This window comes from Tiliqua scincoides, chromosome 3 (genome assembly GCF_035046505.1).
Source record: "Tiliqua scincoides isolate rTilSci1 chromosome 3, rTilSci1.hap2, whole genome shotgun sequence".
Lineage (NCBI taxonomy): Eukaryota > Metazoa > Chordata > Lepidosauria > Squamata > Scincidae > Tiliqua > Tiliqua scincoides.
This window is the reverse complement of record NC_089823.1, coordinates 215452794-215472832: the sequence shown is the minus strand read 5'-3', so window position 1 is coordinate 215472832 and position 20039 is coordinate 215452794. Positions and strand designations below refer to the sequence as shown.

Genomic DNA, 20039 nt, shown 5'->3' with positions numbered 1-20039 from the left:
GGGTGCTCAATAGGTGGATCGCGATCTACCGGTAGATCGCGAGGCAAAATGAGTAGATCACAGAGTGCTGACCCCCCCCCTTCAGTTGCCTCTGGGAGGAAACGCCGGGAGTAAGGCCCATTGTACTCAATGGGGCTTACTCCCAGGTAAGTGTGGCTAGGATTGCAGCCTCACAGCCTAATCCTAGGCATGTCTACTCAGGAGTAAGTCCTGTTATACTCAGTGGGGCTCAAGGTACACCAACATACATTGTACACATAAATGCTATATGTTATGATGGCGCGAGCATTGTAAAAAAAACTCTGGTAGATCTCCGGGCCTTGCTGGGTTTCAAAGTAGCTCTCGAGCCAAAAAAGTGTGAGCACCCCTGCTCTAGAGCATCTCCAGCAGGTGCCTGTTGAATCTCTGGTTTTTACTATCCAGTGAGGGGGAACCCACCACCTTAATCTATTCCTGCTAATTGGGTAAGAGGCACTTTTTCAAGTGGGTGCTCCTTTTTTTTTTTTTTTTTTAAGCAGGGGGAGAGTAACTGGCCCACCTCACCCCAGCAGTGTCTGTTTTAGTGGCTGTCTGCTGGTATTCTTTTTGCATCTTTTTAGATTGTGAGCCCTTTTGGGACAGGGAGCCATTTAGTTATTTGATTTTTCTCTGTAAACCGCTTTGTGAACATTTAGTTGAAAAGTGGTATATAAATACTGTTATTATTTTTATTTATTTATTCCAAGGGATATATTAGGACATCATCCATCCATCAGATAGCAGTCTATTCTGAACTGCCCTGACCATCAAGAATTTCTTCCTGATGTCCAGCCAGAATCTCCTCTCTTGCAGTTTGTACCCATCGGATCTAGAAGGATGGAGTAGCTGTAGTGCCAGTGACACTGTGCTGATGGATAGCGAGGTCCACTAGCATAAGGTCCAGGCAGGATTGGGCCATAAATCATGTTCTTGGAATCTTTGGATCCATACTGTACTTTGCTAAAGGTTATATTATATCATGCACAATACTTTATTTAAAACCTATGCTTGTATTTTGCAATTGGTGGTCCTAACCTAGATTTCACCCACCCGCTGTTTAAACCCAAAAGAAAGTCTCACTGTAAATTAATTCCGCCATGGATGCCAATTTTTAAATCTTTCCAGTTCATCGTTTTTATTTAGCCATTTACAGCATGAAGGTGCATTTAAACCAGCTATCCACAAAATGCTCATTTTTAGTCTGCACAAGCGAGGAATGTGGATTATGTATACAAAAATTGCCATTGTTGATAAGGATCACTGGCAAAGCACCAAGTTGGAGGTGTGTTGCCCCCATTTGAGCACCTCCATTACATAACAATTTTCTTTCTCTAAACAAAATTCTAACCTACTTTTAGCCTTTAGCTTAACTGTATTGAGAACTTTCACACTTTCTTTTGGCACAGTAAAAAGGCATGTATGAGCAAATTAGCAGTGCTGTTTCTAGTTATATAACACTAATCATGTACGGTAGAGAATGTGTCTTTTTTTTAGCAACTAGAAAGTTCTTCCCTTTCCAAAAGGTAGATTCTGCTTTTAATCCTAAAACAGGTCACCAATAGGTCTTAGGATGTGTCACATCCTTTGGCCATTTCTCTGTCAATCATATCACCTCTCAGTGCTCGGAACTGGTATTTCTTATCCTAGATCCCTCCTTACTGAAGGCAGTGGCTGTCCAAGAACAACACAGCCCTGAGGGGAGTTTGATGTCCCTCGGGTCTAGGTTGGAGTGCAGTGTTGCAGAACTATTTACATTACCCAAAATATATCCATTTAGAGAGGGCAAGGAAAAGGGGACTTGTCATGATTATTTTTTTCTTTGCAGATGCTGTCAGGTTCACAGCAAGCCTCCTCTCCAAAGTTGTTGTTTTTAATGACTAATTTAGGGAGTATTTGACCGCAGCACCAGATTAGAAAAGTATGTACACTTTTTAAAATTGGGGTAAAGGTTAACATGTCCCTTGTGGCTTTCTTAATTCTTAATTTAAAAAAAAAAAAAAGCGATCTCAGGGCCAAATCCTACAACTTTCCAACACTGGTCATGCCATGGGACATGTGCTAGATCCTGTGATGGTACAGCAGTCACGGAGACTTCTTCAAAGTAAGGGAATGTTTGTTCTCTTACCTTGGGACTGCATTGTGGCTGCATCAGTGCTGGAAAGTTGGGTCGGATTGGCATGCAGTTGCTCTCTGTTTGTTGAGGGAATATTATTTATTATTTATTTAAAATGTATTTATCCTGCCTTTGCCAGAGCCGTTGCCCAAGGAGGCTTACAATTTCTAGAAATAATAAAATAAAAACTTGGAGGCGGACAAAACCATTAACTTTCAAGGAACTGCTATAGAGGCACAGAAGGCAGAAAACCCAAACAAAACAAAATAGCATTCTTGAGGAATATCATCCCAACAAAACAACATTTATGTATCAGCACAATTTGCTCAGTTGGAAAAGTATATCGTCATGCATTATACTCTGTCATATATGCCATTCCTAGAAAGAACTGAGAAATTACAAAGCAGGATGCCAAATGCAGATGACTTATTTTGAATAGTTTAGTGTTCTTGCCCAATCAAGAGAAATGTGTCACAGAGCTGCTTAATTTGCAGCAGTTGCTCAGAAATTCAGATGAGATGTTTATGGAAGCAAATGGGGTAAACTGCACGAACTTATGTTTCGCTCCCTTGGGCTTCTTGAAAGTAGTTTAATCATTTCTCTGATTGCAATGATGGTGTTGACTTTTCTAACATAATTTATCTTTTGTCCAATTAGGAGAAATATGCCATTTATGGAGTTGCTTATTTTATAGCAGATAGATGTTTGGGAGAGAGTTTGCTTGTCATCCATCAAATATAAGAATGTCATATTTTGTTTTTTTCAATAGGGCTCGTGCAACAGGCATTCGTGCTAGACTGTGCTTAACATCTGTCTGCAGAGGATCTCCAAGCATACATTTTGTACTTACTAAGCAGCAAACAGGAATAGCACCAGTCCTCTCTAGCCTGGCCCCAATCCTCACAGCAACCCAGAAGAAAAAGGCAAGGAAGTAAGCAAGCAACTGTGACAGTGGCTGCTGCTTCCTTTCTTTGTTCCATTGGTATAGGCAGTGGTGTAGCTAAGGGGGTGCAGGGGGTGGCAGTCACACTGGGCAACAAGCTTTAGGGGCAAGCTGAGCTTGACATTAGTGGCCAAAACTGTGAAAAAAATTGGTGTGTACGAATAATACCATCATGTTATATATCATTGGAAAGGTAATTTAATGCAGAATGCAATGACACAAACCACATTAGAATAGCTGTATTATATCAAAGGTTATGGCCAATTAACCAGAAAATGAAAATGCAACTGCCTTATGGAACAAAAAGTAGATTTTTTAAAACTCAAAACTGACCCATGAGACTGATTGTTCTGAGAGTCAATGAGATGTTGTTATAATACAGCTTGGAACAAGTAAGATGTTAATATGAGTCAGCTCTCACTTCCATGTATCATAACACAGCTACTCCTGCTAACTGGTAAAGAGGCACTTTTTCAAGTGGTCATTATATTTAGCATGGGGAGAATATCTGCCCCTGTTCACCCCAGCACAGTATCTCTAATCAATAAGGGACACACTTTTTATTTATTTACTTAATTAAATTAACGCCTGCTAATTGGGTAAGAGACACTCTTTCAAGTGGGTGTTCCTCTTTTTAGCAGGGGGAGAGTAACTGGCCCACCTCACCCCAGCAGTGTCTTTTCTAGTGGCTGTCTGCTGGTGTTCTTTTTGCATCTTTTTAGATTGTGAGCCCTTTTGGGACAGGGAGCCATTATTTATTTGATTTTTCTCTGTAAACCGCTTTGTGAACTTTTAGTTGAAAAGCGGTATATAAATACAGTTAATAATAATAATAAATTTGATTTTGTTGTGGGGAGGGCTACAAAATCTTCTTTGGTCCCAGGTAGCATATAGATGCTTTAGCTATGCCACTGACTGGGGAGAGGTAGCAGATCATGTGGGTGGTGAACTGCTGGAGGGAGGAGGCAGGTTTCCCCCCAATTTGGACTGTTTAAAAAGCCCGGGTATGATGTCACTTCTGCTTGTGACATCACTTCCAGGGCATCATTTTGAGCTCTGCACCAGGCTACATGTTCATTAGCTACGCCACTGGGTGTAGGTAAGTGATCTGGCAGCCAGAGGCACAAAATGTTTTAACACACAAGAGCTTGAGCACAGCTTGGTGGTACCAGACAGGAGGTCTGGTCTAGAGGGTAGAGCCTCCATTTGCCTGAAGATTAACATCCACAAGGTCGGCAGTTCGAGGCCACCGGCACCGTGCGACCTTGAAGCAGCTGGCAAGCTGCAGCTGAGCTGTTCCATCTGCTCGGAGAGTGGGAGGATGGAGGCCAGAATGTTAAACCAGATCGGAGCGTAACATCTTGAATGTGGTGGTTCTTGAAAGAGAGAACCTTCTTTCAATTTGTAAAAATCCCTGCGTGGATTTAATAAGCCTGCCTGTGTAAACCGCCTTGAATAAAGTCTTGAATAAAGACCAAGAAAGGCGGTATATAAATACTGTATATTATTATTATTATTATTATTATTATTACCAGACACCTCCCATTCTCCCTCAGAGAATCTGATCCAAGTCCTGCTGCTCTTGCTCCTTCTTCTGGTCAGCAGTTTTCTGCTCTTGTGAGCCACCACTGTTTTAAGTTGGCAGCTGAGGCAAAGCTCCAGTGCTCCTGGAGCTGGAGTGCAGGCTGGGAAGGCATCTTGGAGAGGAACCAGATGCTTGGCTAAGCTTGGCTTGACACACTGGATTGGAAGAAGTTCAGTGAAGGGCTCATGTGCTCAGTGGTCCTTACATGAGGGTCCCTGCATGGGGATATTGGATTTCTTCACGTCCCATATTCGATTCACAATTTGACTGCATGTACTCAGATGTAAGTCCCACTGATTTCAGTGCAACCTGCTTCCATGTAAATATCCTCAAAGCTTGCACTCTTGAGCACTTCCCTCCTGTAAGCAGGTAAACCTATAACCTCCTGGTTTGGTTATAGAACCAGAAATCAACACATTAAGGGCGCGATCCTAACCTGTGCCAGTATAGCCAGGATGCAGTGGCCTGTGCTGTATGCAGCACAGGTTGGGAGGCTGCTCTCCTCACCACATGGTAAGGAAATATTATTCCCCTTAACCCATATCGAACCCTAGCCTGCCCTGTGGGGCTACTTTGATCTGCACCAGCTATTTAGCTGGTGCAAATCTAAGCAGCCCATGTAAGGCTGTTAAGCACGGGAGTGGGGTTATGATACAGCGTATGCTGCTAACCCTGATTCTACCCCCCTCTAGGCCCTGGTCTGCCCTCCCCCAGTCTGTTCTTCCACATCCAGACATGCCCACTCCCAAACCCTTTTCCCACCACCCTCTCCCATCCCCTGCACCACCTGGCGCAAACCTCCCTCCCTTGGTCAGTGCAGGGACTGATTCAGACTGGGTGAGCTGGCCCGCACCTCCATGCCAACCACCTGACTCCCGAATTGGCGCAGACATGCTTGATGGCACATTTGTGACACTCAGGAGCCAGCACAGGAGGCCTGCATTGGCGCAAGTCGTCTTTAGTATTGGGCTGCAATTCTAAGTAAATTCAATGATATCATCAGTTTAAATATCATCTTGCTAAATCCACTCTTTTCTTTTCTTTTTTTAATGTACAAGGCAATGTTAATCTCGAAACCAGTAAATCAGCAGATGTGTTAATTACGCTACTTTGTGGGCAAATCTTAAAATAGATCTTTCTAAAGTGACCCTTTTGTGAAAGGGGTGAAAACAAATACAGACCATGCTCTTAATTATTACATCAACATTGAAACAGATGGGTTTGCCTTGTGAGAGAAAATGAAAGCTTGACAGCACAACAGAAAGGCTAATGAATCTATATGTCTATTTGGGAAGTGAAAACCAGCTTTGCATAATCATTTTGATGCTTAGGGTTGCAGAAAAACCATTGCCATATTAAAGCACAAACTGTATAGATTAAACCCCAAATCATACGTAATTTTGACTAATACACTTATAATCAGATAAACTTGATTTTTGTTTTTTTGGTGTGTTTTTTTTTTTTTAAAAAAAGCACCTGTGATATAAATACAGGTTGCAGTTTTTAAATCATCACTGTTGGCTGTGGAATCTTTGGTTTTAGCATACTGAAATGAGATGTCCCTAGTATTGGCTCATACACCAAGGTGCTATGGGATGTTTATGAACATTCCAACTGCTAGGAAATTTTAAAAAGTGCATTGGCACTCAAGGCATTTAGTGCAAAAGGGTTCACAAGAGAGAGGGGCAAGCACCACTATCTCAAGAGTTAGTTCCAATGATACATTAACAACCAACTTGTGCTAAAAACCTGTTCATATAAGTGACCTTATTACCTAAGGCAGTAATCCTACATATTTACCTTTGATTAGAGCCCATTGAACTCCATAGTTTACTTAACTACATATTTACTACATATGAACTACATATGTTCTACATATGAACTACATATGTTCATACTACATATGAACTACATATTTACTACATATGAACTACATATTTACTTAAAGAGCCCATTGAACTCCATAGGATTTACTTCTGAGTAGCATGGCTAGGACTGAGCTGTGATATAAGTCTGGAGCAATGAACTCACACAAAGTTATGGCTGCAAAACAAAAATTATGATTATGATTATGCAAATTATGATTTATTTTGCAAAACAAAATCAAAATTATGATTAAAACAAAAACAAAAATTATGATTTCACCCTTGCCTGCTTGCCAAATTGAGGAAAAAAATGATTGGTAAGAAATTCCTTAAAGCTGCAATCCTATACACACTTACCTGGGAGTAAGTCCCATTGAACACCCATGAGATTTACTTCTGAGTAGCATGCATAGGATTGCATGGTTCATCTTCTACTATAGTATCATTAAATGACAAATGTAGAGCTTTTGTGCAGAACTATCAGTGTACTTGGCCTAGGATTCAGGAACAAAGCATCAACATTTCCAGCAAATGCACTTATTATATAAGCCTCTTTGCCAAATGGTGTTCTCTCATGGTTGGCAACCTTCAGTCTCGAAAGACTATAGTATAAGCCTACAGCACCGGTATTCCCAGGCGGTCTCCCATCCAAGTACTAACCAGGCCTGACCCTGCTTAGCTTCCAAGATCAGACGAGATCGGGCATGTGCAGGGTAACACAAGAACAGCCCCACTGGATCAGGCCATAGGCCCATCTAGTCCAGCTTCCTGTATCTCACAGCAGCCCCACCAAATGCCCCAGGGAACACACCTGATAACAAGAGACCTCATCCTGGTGCCCTCCCTTGCATTGGCATTCTGACATAGCCCATTTCTAAAATCAGGAGGTTGCACATACATATCATGGCTTGTAACCCATAATGGATTTTTCCTCCAGAAACTTGTCCAATCCCCTTTTAAAGGCATCCAGGCCAGATGCCATCACCACATCCTGCGGCAAGGAGTTCCACAGACCAACCACATGCTGAGTAAAGAAATCTTTTCTTTTGTCTGTCCTAACCCTCCCAACACTCAATTTTAGTGGATGTCCCCTGGTTCTGGTGTTATGTGAGAGTGTAAAGAGCATCTCTAGATCTACTTTATCCTTCCCATGCATAATTTTGTATCTTTCAATCATGGCCTCCCTCAGGCGTCTCTTTTCTAGGCTGAAGAGGCCCAAACGCCGTAGGCTTTCCTCATAAGGAAAGTGCCTCAGCCCAGTAATCATCTTAGTCGCTCTTTTTTGCACCTTTTTCATTTCCATTATGTCCTTTTTGAGATGTGACGACCAGAACTGGACACAATACTACAGGACACAAAACTCCTTTCCTTGTTTTATCATTACGAGGCAGCAGTTCTCCTTTAAATCGAAAAACAATTGGAAAGTCTTCAGACACTTATCTCTTCTTGCATATACCAGTAGGGTTTCTCTCACAGGCTGGGGGCAAGATAGAAGTCAGTCCAGATTGCCTCTGTTCATATATTGGTATTGCTGCACCGATTGCCTGTCCCTGCCTCCCATGAACTTCAAATGGGCTGCAGTGAACAAACAAACCAAAGCAACCCTTCAATACGCTCCCCCCCCCCGAAAGTGCCATAGCAATCATACAACATCTTCACTCCATTCCGTCTGCCTCTCTTGTCATTTTCCACACTTTATGCAAATTTCTTTTTCTTTGAGTACACTGGCATTTGCTTTTTGGGACTACGCTTTGAACCGGCACCAAGATTAATCTCCAACTACCGGCTTCTCCCATTATTTTTGGCCCACAGTACAAAATGTTGCCTGTGTTAACGCGGCTTTTGATCTCTTAGTACAGACAATTGGGGGGTCTTTTTCCTTCCATCATTTGGCTGCATCGCAATCAACTTCTTGCAGCCCTTGCTGTTCCTGTCACTCATGGTCCAATTACCCGCTAGGCTGTGTCACGGAGGATGACGGCAACCAAATAACTAGCTGAACACAATGCACATGAAATTGGGACACCAAGCTCCAACTGTGCCGATGATTTTGGAAAGGTTACTGACAGTCATACTGTTCTAACTGCATATGCCACAGATCCTTTAGCATTTGTCACTCAGCCTTTGTTGTCCTAGCCAAGACCATTTCAAAAAGGTAACGATTCTGAAAGTCACTTTCTTTTTTTCCTTTCCTAGCTATGCAGCTCTTCCTTTTTTTCAAAGCAATAGTAGGGGTATTCAGATTTCACTGTAATCAAATTGGATGAAAACATTCATTGGGGACACAGGGACATAGTCCTTTGAGGATGATACCACCTCTGAATTAGGTGGTGAGGATTATTTACTTTAAAGTACATCAACATTTCCTTGCATAACATTTCCTTCCTAGCACGGGAAGGAGAAGGTTTCTGACCCAGCTTTCTTGCTTGTGTTAGCTTTTCCTTGGTGGAAAAATGGGCAGTGCCATTGTCAGTTCCACTGCCACCTGGGTTGGATGTCATCCCCTGTGCTGCACAACACACCCCTTACTCACCAGAAGTGACATGTGGCATCCAAAAGTGGTCCAGCAATTGACATGATGATGTGATCACATGCACTGCCAAATTGCTTCCCGGGCCGCCATTTGCAGCCTTTCAGAGCCTGGGGTGGGAGTGCCCATCCGCCACCAAAGGCAACATGGGCCTCCATTCAGTGGGGGCTCGGGCAACCCAGGATGTGTCACCCAGGGTGAACTTCCCCACCCCCTGCTTGTTACACTGCTGACGGAGTTTCTTTCAAACAAACAACCTCTTCCATGAGAACTGTAGAGGAAAATTGCATGTGCCTGTGTGTCAGAATGTTTGGGTTAGCTCTGAGATATCCCTGTAAAAAACAAACAAACACCTGTGGCACTACCCCCCCCCTCCACCAGTTATAGCAATGGGGTGGGGGTGTGGAAAAAGCAGTTGGCCATGCTTAGTAGTCAAGTTGTAGAGTACATCTATAGCAGCTGCTACTGTTCTTGGCTGAGTCAACTGGAAAAGCAGGAAGTATCCCTGGAAACACATTTTGCTCAGATACTCCTGCATGGAATATAAGAACCGAGTTGTAGGTACCACAGGTGTCATGCTGATCTGCCCATTGTCCCTGCCTGCCATGTAATACCATGGGATAAACTAAGCCTCGGCATATAAGGACAGTCAATCCTTAGGAAATGTACTGTGGCTCACTGTTTCACCAGTTACACAGTGAAAGGGAAATGGAGAGGAATCATGGGTTTGAGATCCAAACAGAGAACAAAAGAGATCATGAAACTCTAATGCAGGGGAATTTCACTCCCTACTCAAGAGATAGATGGGACATATACAACCCCCAATACAATGGAGGGTGACCAGATACAGTGGAGGACAGAGTGCCTATACCTTTAACCATTATATTTAGGTTCAGGTGAGGAGAAATTTTGACAAGTGCAGCTCAACATGGAAGCAGTTAAAAAACTGCACCTGTCAAAACTCCCTCCTCTATATAACGGTTAAAGGTATAGGCACTCTGTCCTCCATTGTATCTGGTCATCCTGCCCACATGACATTATTACTTTCAGTTTCATCACCAAAACAAGGTATAGAGACATGCTCCAGGATGGGTCAAGAAGGGTCAATTTACTGTTGCCAGTAGGTCAGTGGTGGTTCAGGTGAGGATCATAGGTGGACTGGGGCAGAGAGTGGGCTAGGCCAGGAGAATTTGGGAGAAGGAAGAGGTGGAACATGGTGGCACTAGTGCATGCGGGATCCTGTACCAACTTCCTGGCCTGGACTTGCCCTCAGATTCTCCTCAGATAAAGGGCTGGTGTAGCTCTGAGGAGACCATTTGGAGACCAAGTGGCCTATGGGGAGATAATGTTCTTTACCTCTTCTGGGCTGTCTGTTCTCCTGCTGGCCCACAGCATGCAGCGCACACTCTGTCAGTGGTGCTACATGCTCTGGGCTGGAAGGGAATAGGACCGGGCTCTTCATTTTCTCACAAACACTGAAACAGTAAGTTGTGGGTTCTATCAAAAGACCACAAGGATGAGGTTCTATTATTAGTTTTGCACAGCAGTAATTAAAAGAGGAATCTCATGTTCCTCCTTTGAATTCCGGGGGAAGTTTGGCCAAAAATGCAAGAAACCCAGAAAACAAAATGATTGCATCAGAACTGGGGAGAGGGGGGGGGACAACGACTAGTAGCACAGCCTTGGCTGATGTGCCTTCAGAAGCTGTTTACTGAGCTATGCCAAGGCTGTAGCAATACCTGCTATTGCCAGGAAAGAATTTAAATGGAGGTCATTTAAATGCGGTTCAATAATATTCACCATTAAATCATCAGAGCTTTCAGACTGACATGCCACGGAGGAGGTAGTCATCTTGGCTCTATCCTCCCTTTTGCTCATGTAACATTTACATTTGAAAATGTAAATATGTGATTAAAGAAGCAGAAGAAACTAGACTGAAGCTGCAGTGCTATGCAATCTTACTTGGCAATAAATCCTATTGAACTTAATAGGATTTACCACTGAGTAAATATGCATAGGATGGAACACCACAGGTACTTATTATTTCGCAAGGAAGAGGTCCACAAAAATGTAGGAGACCTGTCCTCGTACTACAATCTCCTGTCAGAGTTTTATTATTATTATTATTATTATTATTATTATTATTATTATTATTATTATTATTATTAAAGCAAGTCAAAAGAAAAAAAAGTAAATCCATGGAATGGCATGGAGAAAAGGAGCTTTGAACTCTGAGTTATTTGTGCAAATTCTTGTTCTTTCCAATGGTTCAATTATGAGGAGAGATTATAAGGGGATTCTTGAAATCCACAAACTGTACCCCTGACCTGACTGCAATTTTAGCCAAATCATTAATCTCCCCCCATAAACTTTTAAAAAACAGTAGTGCTGTTACTGTCTGGAATGGGTCCGGCAGTGAGTGGCAGGTGGGGGCAGACCCAGTGTTTGTGTTTGGGGGGGCCATGGAAGGCCAATGAAGCACCTCCTTGGAGCTCTCAAATAAGCAATGTCTCTCCTCAGCAGCTCTGCTCCTTATGAGCCCAGCCACAGGTTTTGGGAGCCCCAGTGGTGGACCTGCCTTTAAATCTGCCTTTAAATCAAAGGGGCAAATGCCCCGGGCTCAGAGCTTCGCGTGCCTCTAGGACCACATGGAAGCCTCTCCAAGGCGCCCAACGCTGTCTGAAACTGTGCTTCCGGTTTGTCAGAAGCACAGTTTAAAACATTGGGGAAGCTCCAGGAGCCTTCTCTGACACATCCTGGAGTTGTGCGAGGCTCCGTGTGCTCCAGGTAAGTGGGGGAGATGAATTTGCGCACAGGGCGGTGGCATCTCGCAGGGGGCGACATCATGAACCTTTGCCCTGGAGCATGGGGCAGGTGAGGTCTGCCACTGGAGAGCCCCCCCCCTTTCCAAGCACATGGCCTGTCTGGGGTCTCGCAAGACCTTGGGGCAGCCACAGTGTTGGCTGGGCACAATCTTGCCGCTGATGCTCTGCTCAGTGGGTATTCCCCTAGTGCCCAACTTTGCTTCCCATTCTGTTGGGCGCCCTTCCTCACTGGCGCAATAGTTTGGGGGAACCACACACCGATACTCCCCCCAGATCCACTCCAGTGGGAGGGGCTGCTTACATGGCACTTTGTGGTGCCTTCAGTACTTACCACTCTGCCACCCCCTGTAGTTATGCCACTGCTAAAGAGGCTGTCAGAAATGGCAAGGGATCATTCCTCTAGCCTTCCCGTAATTCAAATATGAGTTGTTTGCCCCCCACATCATCCCCAGGAAAGGGAGAGGAAGAAAAAAGCTCCCTTGTCTTGGTACTGTGGCAGTGCAGTTGCTTTCCTCTTGGCATGTTCCAGTCCAAAGGAAAAAGCCTCCCTCCTTCCTTGGTGATGCTGCTACTCCCTTCCCCATCACCACCCCCACGACTGTTAAGTGACAGGCAGAAGGATGGTGGAGGGCAGGGTAGGAAAGCTGGAAGACTTTTCTGGTCTCAGGTCTAGTACTTTGCACATTCAAAAAGCACTATCTCAATATTAAGGGGAACAAATGTGAGAGAAGAGCCTGTCCCCATCTCCTGCAAGTGGGCTTTGCAGAGGCAACCACTGCACCTCAGGATGCTGAACTAGATGGGTCTTTGGCCCGACTCATCAGGATTTTTCTTTTGTCAGTATTGTTAAGAATTCCTCTTTGCTTCTGGGAAGTTAACCAACAGGGAAAGGAGATTGGCAGTAGGAAATTGGGAAGGAGTGGGCAGAATGCAAGGGTTGTGCCCCTGTTTCCACACAGAGAGGCACCCATGGTTTCCCCTTTTTCCTCACAACAACACTGCAAGATAGATTGTGCTGAGACATTGTCATCGATTCAAGGTCACCCACTGCTCAATCCTATCTCTCACCATTGGCACTAATGCAAGTGCACTGGTGGAGTGTCACCATATCCAGTAGTGGGAGAGGACTGATCAGGAGGCCTGCCAGAGATAAGTATTTTTTACTTGGTGTAGGCCTCCTGGTAGCCCATCGCTATATAGCTGGCATGAGTCCAAGGAGATTAAATGTGTGGTCGGGCTGGGGGATAGGATCTGGTGTGTGCATTTGCTACCATCATTTGCTGCTAATTCTAGCAGCAAAAGGCCACAATAGGATTGAGGCCCTAGTTTGTTTCATGGCTGCACAAGGATTTGAACACAAGACGTGCCCCAATTCTAGTCTGACTCTCTAATCCAGGGATTTCCAAAGTGTGTGTTGCAACACCTTAGGGCAGTGGTCCTCAAACTGATGGGTTGTGACCTATCAACCTGAGAACCACTGCCCCTTTCCTTTTAAGGGATGGGAGCGAGGGAAAGCAGAAATGGGATCCCCAGGATTGCGCTGCTGCAGGGAAGGAGGGGGAATTTCTTTAAACTGAACCCACCTGCTGCTGGAGTCTGGGGGTGCGAAGAGCCCTGCAGAGTCCTTTGCAGGGCACTTGTGGCTTGTAGTAAATGAAAGTAACAATCGCGACCCACTTCCAGTTTTGCGATTGCAAAGGTGGGTTGCGATAGTTACTTTCACTTTCCGTAAGCCACAGGGAGCCCTGCAGAGGGCTCTGGGGGGCTTTCCCCAACCCCGGACCCTGACAGCAGGTAAATAAGGTTTAAAGAAAGCCCCCCTTCCCTGCTACGGTGTAATCTTGGGGATTGTATCACTGCCAATTTCCCCACCCCCGCAAAAACTAATCTTGGGAGTTTTACTCCCAAGATGTTTTAATGCCACTGCCTGTGCGATGTGGCACACTCTCAGGGGTGCTGTGGGATGTCCTCAGTGGCCCCTCCTACCAGACCCTTGGGTGCCACCGTCTTGGATCTCATGAGATTTTGTGAGATCCAAAATGGTGGTGCTTGGCTGAGCCGGGAAGAAGCTGCTGGAGGGGCAACATGATCCAGGTACATTTGGGAACCACTGTTCTAACCATTATACTTACAGTGATTCATCTAGAGCTTTTTAGACTCTTGTGAGTCTTGCTCACAACACCCGTTTGGACATCCAGTTTCTAAGGCAGTAGGAGAAGTCTGCTGAATTTTGGTACTTCCTTTTAAGGCAAACAAACGCCACTTTCAAAACCTGGCTTTAGCATTTAAAACTAAAGTTTCATTTTCAAAATCTTCAAGTTTTGCCAAATGTAAAAGCATTCAGTGATGCTGAGCATGGAGAATTATTGATGTAATGAATATGTTTTTTCCATAATTTCAGCACGAATATTTTCTGATTCAGATTTGGTGGCCGGAAAGAAGGTTGTCCATGGCTAGGGGAATCTTAGAGGAAATTAGCCAGTTAGCAGTTGCTTGAGAAAGAGAAAAGAGGGGAAAGGGGTCAGGAACCTAAGGAGTCCATCTTTGCAAAGAGATGGCGTGTAAGGGAATTAACTTCACTCATTTTCTACTGCAGATGAAATACTCGGTGCAGAGGAGCTAATTGATGTCTGAATTAAATGTTCAGCAAGAGAGACAAGCAGACTGGTGAACTAACATTGCTAATGAGCAATTATAGGTGGCTCCTTTTTTGTGCCCAGAGCTTCCTCCCAAGCACTTTATCTAAATGAGGCATCATTAAAATGTCTAGAAGGAGTGAGCCTTGCAAGCAATCTTAGAAGTTTGTCAGGGCTACTGAACTTGGGGAGATTGACAGGCAAAGCTGAACTTCATAGAATGTAGTCCTACTCTCGAGAAGGTAATCCAGCCATTGTCCTGTTTCTTGAGGCTCCTTGAAGATAACAGAGGGCTGGAGATGCACAATAGTTGTTTGAGAGCTGAAAATCATTTGAAAGAGGCAGTGCTGCTATGCATATTGTATGCACATATTTCTTTTGTCCCAGTTCTGGTTAACAAGGTATTGGAGGTTTTCAAGACAGTTTGCAAATGTGCGGAATCTGTTTCTCAGAGGCAAAATTGGAATGAGTGTATACCCCACGAACAGCGCTGCTCCCCCCCCCAGCTCTCTCAAACCAGTTTTGACTTGCCTCCAGCCAGAATCACAAAGGCTATTACTGCCATTTTCCATCCAATGTGCCTGCCCATTCCTGCCTCTTCTCTGTTCTCTGGTCATTCCCATTCAGGCTCTTACAACTTTGGGGTGGACACAGTAACAAAGACAGACTTCTATAGTGTGTGTTGCTGTTTGTTCGCTCTCCTTTTTTTGTATCTGAATTTTTATTCTTAAGGAACAATTAAACTGGTCTAAGAAACCTGGGCCCAAATCCTAACCAACTTCCCCACTCTGACACAGCTGTGCCAATGTGGCATGTGCTGCATCCTGCAGTTGGGTGGCAGTCACAGAGGCCTCCTCAAGGTAAGGGAATGTTTGTTCCCTTATCTTGGAACTGCATTGGCCTTACCCTGGTGCTGGAAAGGTCTTACCATGGTGTTGTAGGATTGCACCCTTAGGGCCCAATCCTATCCAATTTTCCAGTGCCGGTGCAGCACTGCCAATTGGGCGTCCACTGCATCCTTTGGTGGGGAGGCAATCACAGAGGCTTCCTCAAGATAAGAGAATGTATGTCATCTTACCTTGGGGCTGCATTGTGACTGCACTGGTGCTGGAAAGTTGGATAGGATGGGCCCTTAGACTTCTTCTAAGTCTTAGATTAGAAGGAGACTTGTCACTTATTTTATTTATGTATTTGAGGGATTTATATCCTGCCTTTCCCATGCCGAAGCAAATGCCCAAGGCAGCTTACAAAGCTCCACTACAAAAGTACAAGTCACACAACAGGCAAAAAGAAAAATATCAAACAAAGTACGCGTATTAAAGACATTAGTTTTAAAAATAAAACAGTGAAACACAAAATAAGACAACTATTCTTATTGAGCTATTGGGGGAGCAAATTTGGTTGCTGAATGAATATCTGTTCTCTGTGCCTCGGAAATACAGTGGCTTGACTGACTCCCTAGTCGAGAGTCAGTCAAGCCACTGGGGTATTTCAGAGGTGCTGAGGGCAAATATTCATACAGCAACCAAATGCCAGACAAAACAGGTATCTTTTGAGCCCTTGCCGAAAAGTCATAAGGGAGGGAGTAGTTCTCCATTCCCCTAGAAGGGAATTCCATAGTTGTGGTGCCACTACAGAGAAGACTTGTCCTTGAGCTGACACCCTTCTCCCTTGGAACAGAGGTGGAACTTGCAAGATTATTGATGAAGAAAAATTCCAGTACGTATTAAGTGCAGGAAAAACTTCACAGGTTAGATATGGGACAAAAGGAAAGTTATCTAGAAGGATCATGTAAAGGAGATAGTAATATACCATGCCCCCCCCAATGCAGGTTCTCACTGTGATTGAAAAGAATAGTCTCTGAACACTGTAGTTGGTGTAAGCACTAAATATGAGAGAATTATGCTGTTTAACAAAAGCAAATGGGAAGATTTACAAATTGTGTGCTTCTTTACGGTGGCCAAAGAGAATCCTATGAAAACAGGCAACACAACCCTGGGCACATCCTAGTCCTGCTTTATCCAAAGGGGCTTCCTCCCTACTAAGGCTGAAATCATAACTTATCCACATTTTCCTGGGAATAAGCACAATTAACTATAATGGGACTGAGTAGACATGCATTGGTTTGGACTGCAAGTTTGTTTAGGATTGCAATCTGACACAGTGGAACTAGCTGTAGGGCTGACCTGTTGGTTAAGGCTTTGGATAAATTGGTAGGAAGAGAGCTAATTGGGACAGGAACTTAAACTCTTGCTCTAGCCATCTCTGGCAAGGATTATGAAATGTCTACTTTTACCTCAGGCTGATTCTCAAGCTGCCAAACTAAGCACGTGTTGCTTTTTTCATATCTGATGACAATGTAAAATGTATGCACATTTGTTGAAGAGATAAGTAAAAGTTATCAGAGAGACTGCAGGCAATGCACTTACATTGACACCACAAGTAGTCTTGCTCAATGATTTAAGAACTTGCCTAAAAAAGGAAAGCAAAGTTTTTTGGTGGGTAACTTGCTAGCAGGCATGAACATAAGTATTTTTTTAATAATAATAATAATAATAATAATAATAATAATAACAACAACAACAACAACAACAACAACAACAACAACAACAACAACAGGTATTTATATACCGCCTTTCTTGGTCTTTATTCAAGACTTTATTCAAGGCGGTTTACATAGGCAGGCTTTATTTAAATCCCTTATTAAATAGGGATTTTTACAATTTGAAAGAAGGTTCTTTCTTTCAAGAACCACTACATTCAAGGTGTTTCATTCTGATCTGGTTTCACATTCTGGCCTCCATCCTCCCACGCTCAGAGCAGATGGAATAGCTCGGCTTCAGCTTGTCAGCTGCTTCAAGGTCACACAGTGCCGGTGGCCTCAAACTGGTGACCTTGTGGATGTTATCTTCAGGCAGATGGAGGCTCTACCCTCTAGACCAGACCTCCTGCCCTCCTCCTCCTGTTTAAAAAAACAACCTGGAAGAGCATTTTAAAAATCATTTGTGTAATAGTGTGGATAATGTATGGAATGGAGCAATATTGGAATGTAATGGTATCATGTATGCCAGTGGTTCTCACACATTTAGCACTGGGACCCACTTTTCAGAATGAGAATGTGTCAGGTCCCACCGGAAGTGATGTCATGACCGGAAGTGACATCATCAAGCAGGAAAATTTTCAGGAATCCTAGGCTGCAATCCTACCCACACTTACCCAGGAGTAAGTCCCATTGACTATCATTGTTAAAGTATATACATAGTAGCTTGTTAAAAGTACAGGTCTGTAACATTTCCCCAAATGCAGTCATATACCATGGTAATATTTTTAATATATTAAAAATAAAATATTGAAATGAATGAGGACCCACCTGAAATTGGCTCATGACCAACCTAGTGGGTTCTGACCCACGGTTTGAGAAACACTGGTATATGCTAATCGACCTGCTAAAGAGGAAAAGGACCTGCTAAGGACCTGCTTTCTGGAGGAAAAATCCATTACGGGGTACAAGCCATGATGTGTATGCGCAATCTCCTGATTTTAGAAATGGGCTATGTCAGAAGGCCAGATGCAAGGGAGGACACCAGGATAGGTCTCTTGTATCTGGTGTGCTCCCTGGGGCATTTGGTGGGCTGCTGTGAGATACAGGAAGCTGGACTAGATGGGCCTATGGCCTGATCCAGTGGGGCTGTTCTTATGTTCTTAGGTTCTTAAGGTAAGGGATGGGTAGAGACAGTGTAATGGCTTGTAGGAAATGCATGAAATGGCTTATGCAGTGGCATAGCTAGAGGAGGTGCAAAGCGCTAAGTTTTGCAGGGAGACTCAGCACAGCGTGCATGCAGGAGGTAGAGCTTCCAGCAAAACTTAGCTCTTTGCACCCCCTCTAGCCTACAGCACCCAGTATTCCCAGGAGGTCTCCCATCCAGGTACTAACCAGGCCTGACCCTGCTTAGCTTCAGAGATCAGGCGCATTCAGGGTAGTATGGCCATAGACACCCCCCCTCTAGCTATGCCACTGGGCTTATCATAGGAATGTACTCTGCAGGAAAATACACACATGCTGATACTGGCATGGTTGCAATGTGCACTGTATTTTAGAGACCACAAGTGCAGAATGAAAAGCTCTGATCTTGTTAGCGTAATTGTGTATAAAGTGAGACATGCGAACAGTAATTGCTGGAGGTCAGTTTATAAACTCTGCACTAATGAAGAACATTTCTGATTGCAGAAAAGATCACACGGCAGCCTGAACTTATGCGTGACTTTTCAGAAGAACATACCATTGCCCTCAGTGGGACTTACTTTCACGCAACTGTACTTGGAATTGGAGCCTTAGATATATTTTTCTAATCTCTTTCTCTTTATCATACAGGAAATAACTTAGTGAGATGTTGCCTGTTGCACTTCCGGTATTTATCTGTTGCAAAAGTGGAAGGATTTATACAAGCTGACCAAAAAACCCCAGAGAACATCTTCTGTTAAAGTGGTGATAATGAGGAGTGAACTGTTTATTACAAAGTAAATGTAAACTGAAGCAAGAGGAATGGCAGGAGATGAAAGCTGGTTTAAAAAAAAAATGCTGAATATTTGGGAATCTATATGGAAGTCAGTGATCTTGGGACTGGGACTGGGACTGGGAACTCCTGTTGTAAGCTCGACATGTAAGCAGGAACTAAAGATTCCATTTGATTTTTTGCAACTTAGGGCACAATCCTAAACCCTTATGTCCTAAAACCTTTCCAACACCGACATAAGGGCAATGCAGCTCTGAGGTAAGGGAAAAAACATTCCCTTACTTTGTGTGTGTAAGGGAACAAACATTTCCTTACTTCCCTCCGTGAGTGACACCCAACTGCAGGATGCAGCACACATCCCATTGGCACTGCTATGCCAGTGGAAAGCACTGACATAAGGGGTTAGGATTGTTCTATGTTGGCAATCTTCAGTCTCGAAAGACTACGGTATCGTGCTCTGAAACGTGGTTCTGTAACAGCGTCTAGTGTGGTTGAAAAGGCCAATTCGGGAGTGACAATCCCTTCCACACCGGGAGCAAGTGCAGTCTGTCCCTGGTCTGTCTCCCTGGCTGTGGGCCTTCCTTCTTTGCCTCTTAGCCACAGACTGTTGGCCAAGTGTCTCTTCAAACTGGGAAAGGCCATGCTGCACAGCCTGCCTCCAAGCGGGCCGCTCAGAGGCCAGGGTTTCCCACTTGTTGAGGTCCACTCCTAAGGCCTTCAGATCCCTCTTGCAGATGTCCTTGTATCGCAGCTGTGGTCTACCTGTAGGGCGCTTTCCTTGCACGAGTTCTCCACAGAGGAGATCCTTTAAGGATAAATGAGCATCAATTTACCAAGCTGATGAAACTAGCATGTAGGCAGGGTGGTGGTAAAAACAGGCTTCATTTTCTACATAGAAAAGTATTGCATCCCAATGCATGTCTACTCAGAGGGCTCGTCAGTCCCACAGTAAGGCTGCAATCCTATACGCATGCACCTGGAAATGGGACTTCCTTCTGAGTAGACATGGA

The 20039-nt window shown here is 44.1% G+C and overlaps 2 pseudogenes; both read right to left on the bottom strand.

Moving 5' to 3' along the window:
- Positions 1 to 7136: 7136 nt before the first annotated feature.
- LOC136646274 (5S ribosomal RNA) lies at positions 7137 to 7254 on the bottom strand (annotated as a pseudogene).
- Positions 7255 to 18400: 11146 nt separating this feature from the next.
- Positions 18401 to 18509, bottom strand: LOC136647167 (5S ribosomal RNA; annotated as a pseudogene).
- Positions 18510 to 20039: the final 1530 nt, after the last annotated feature.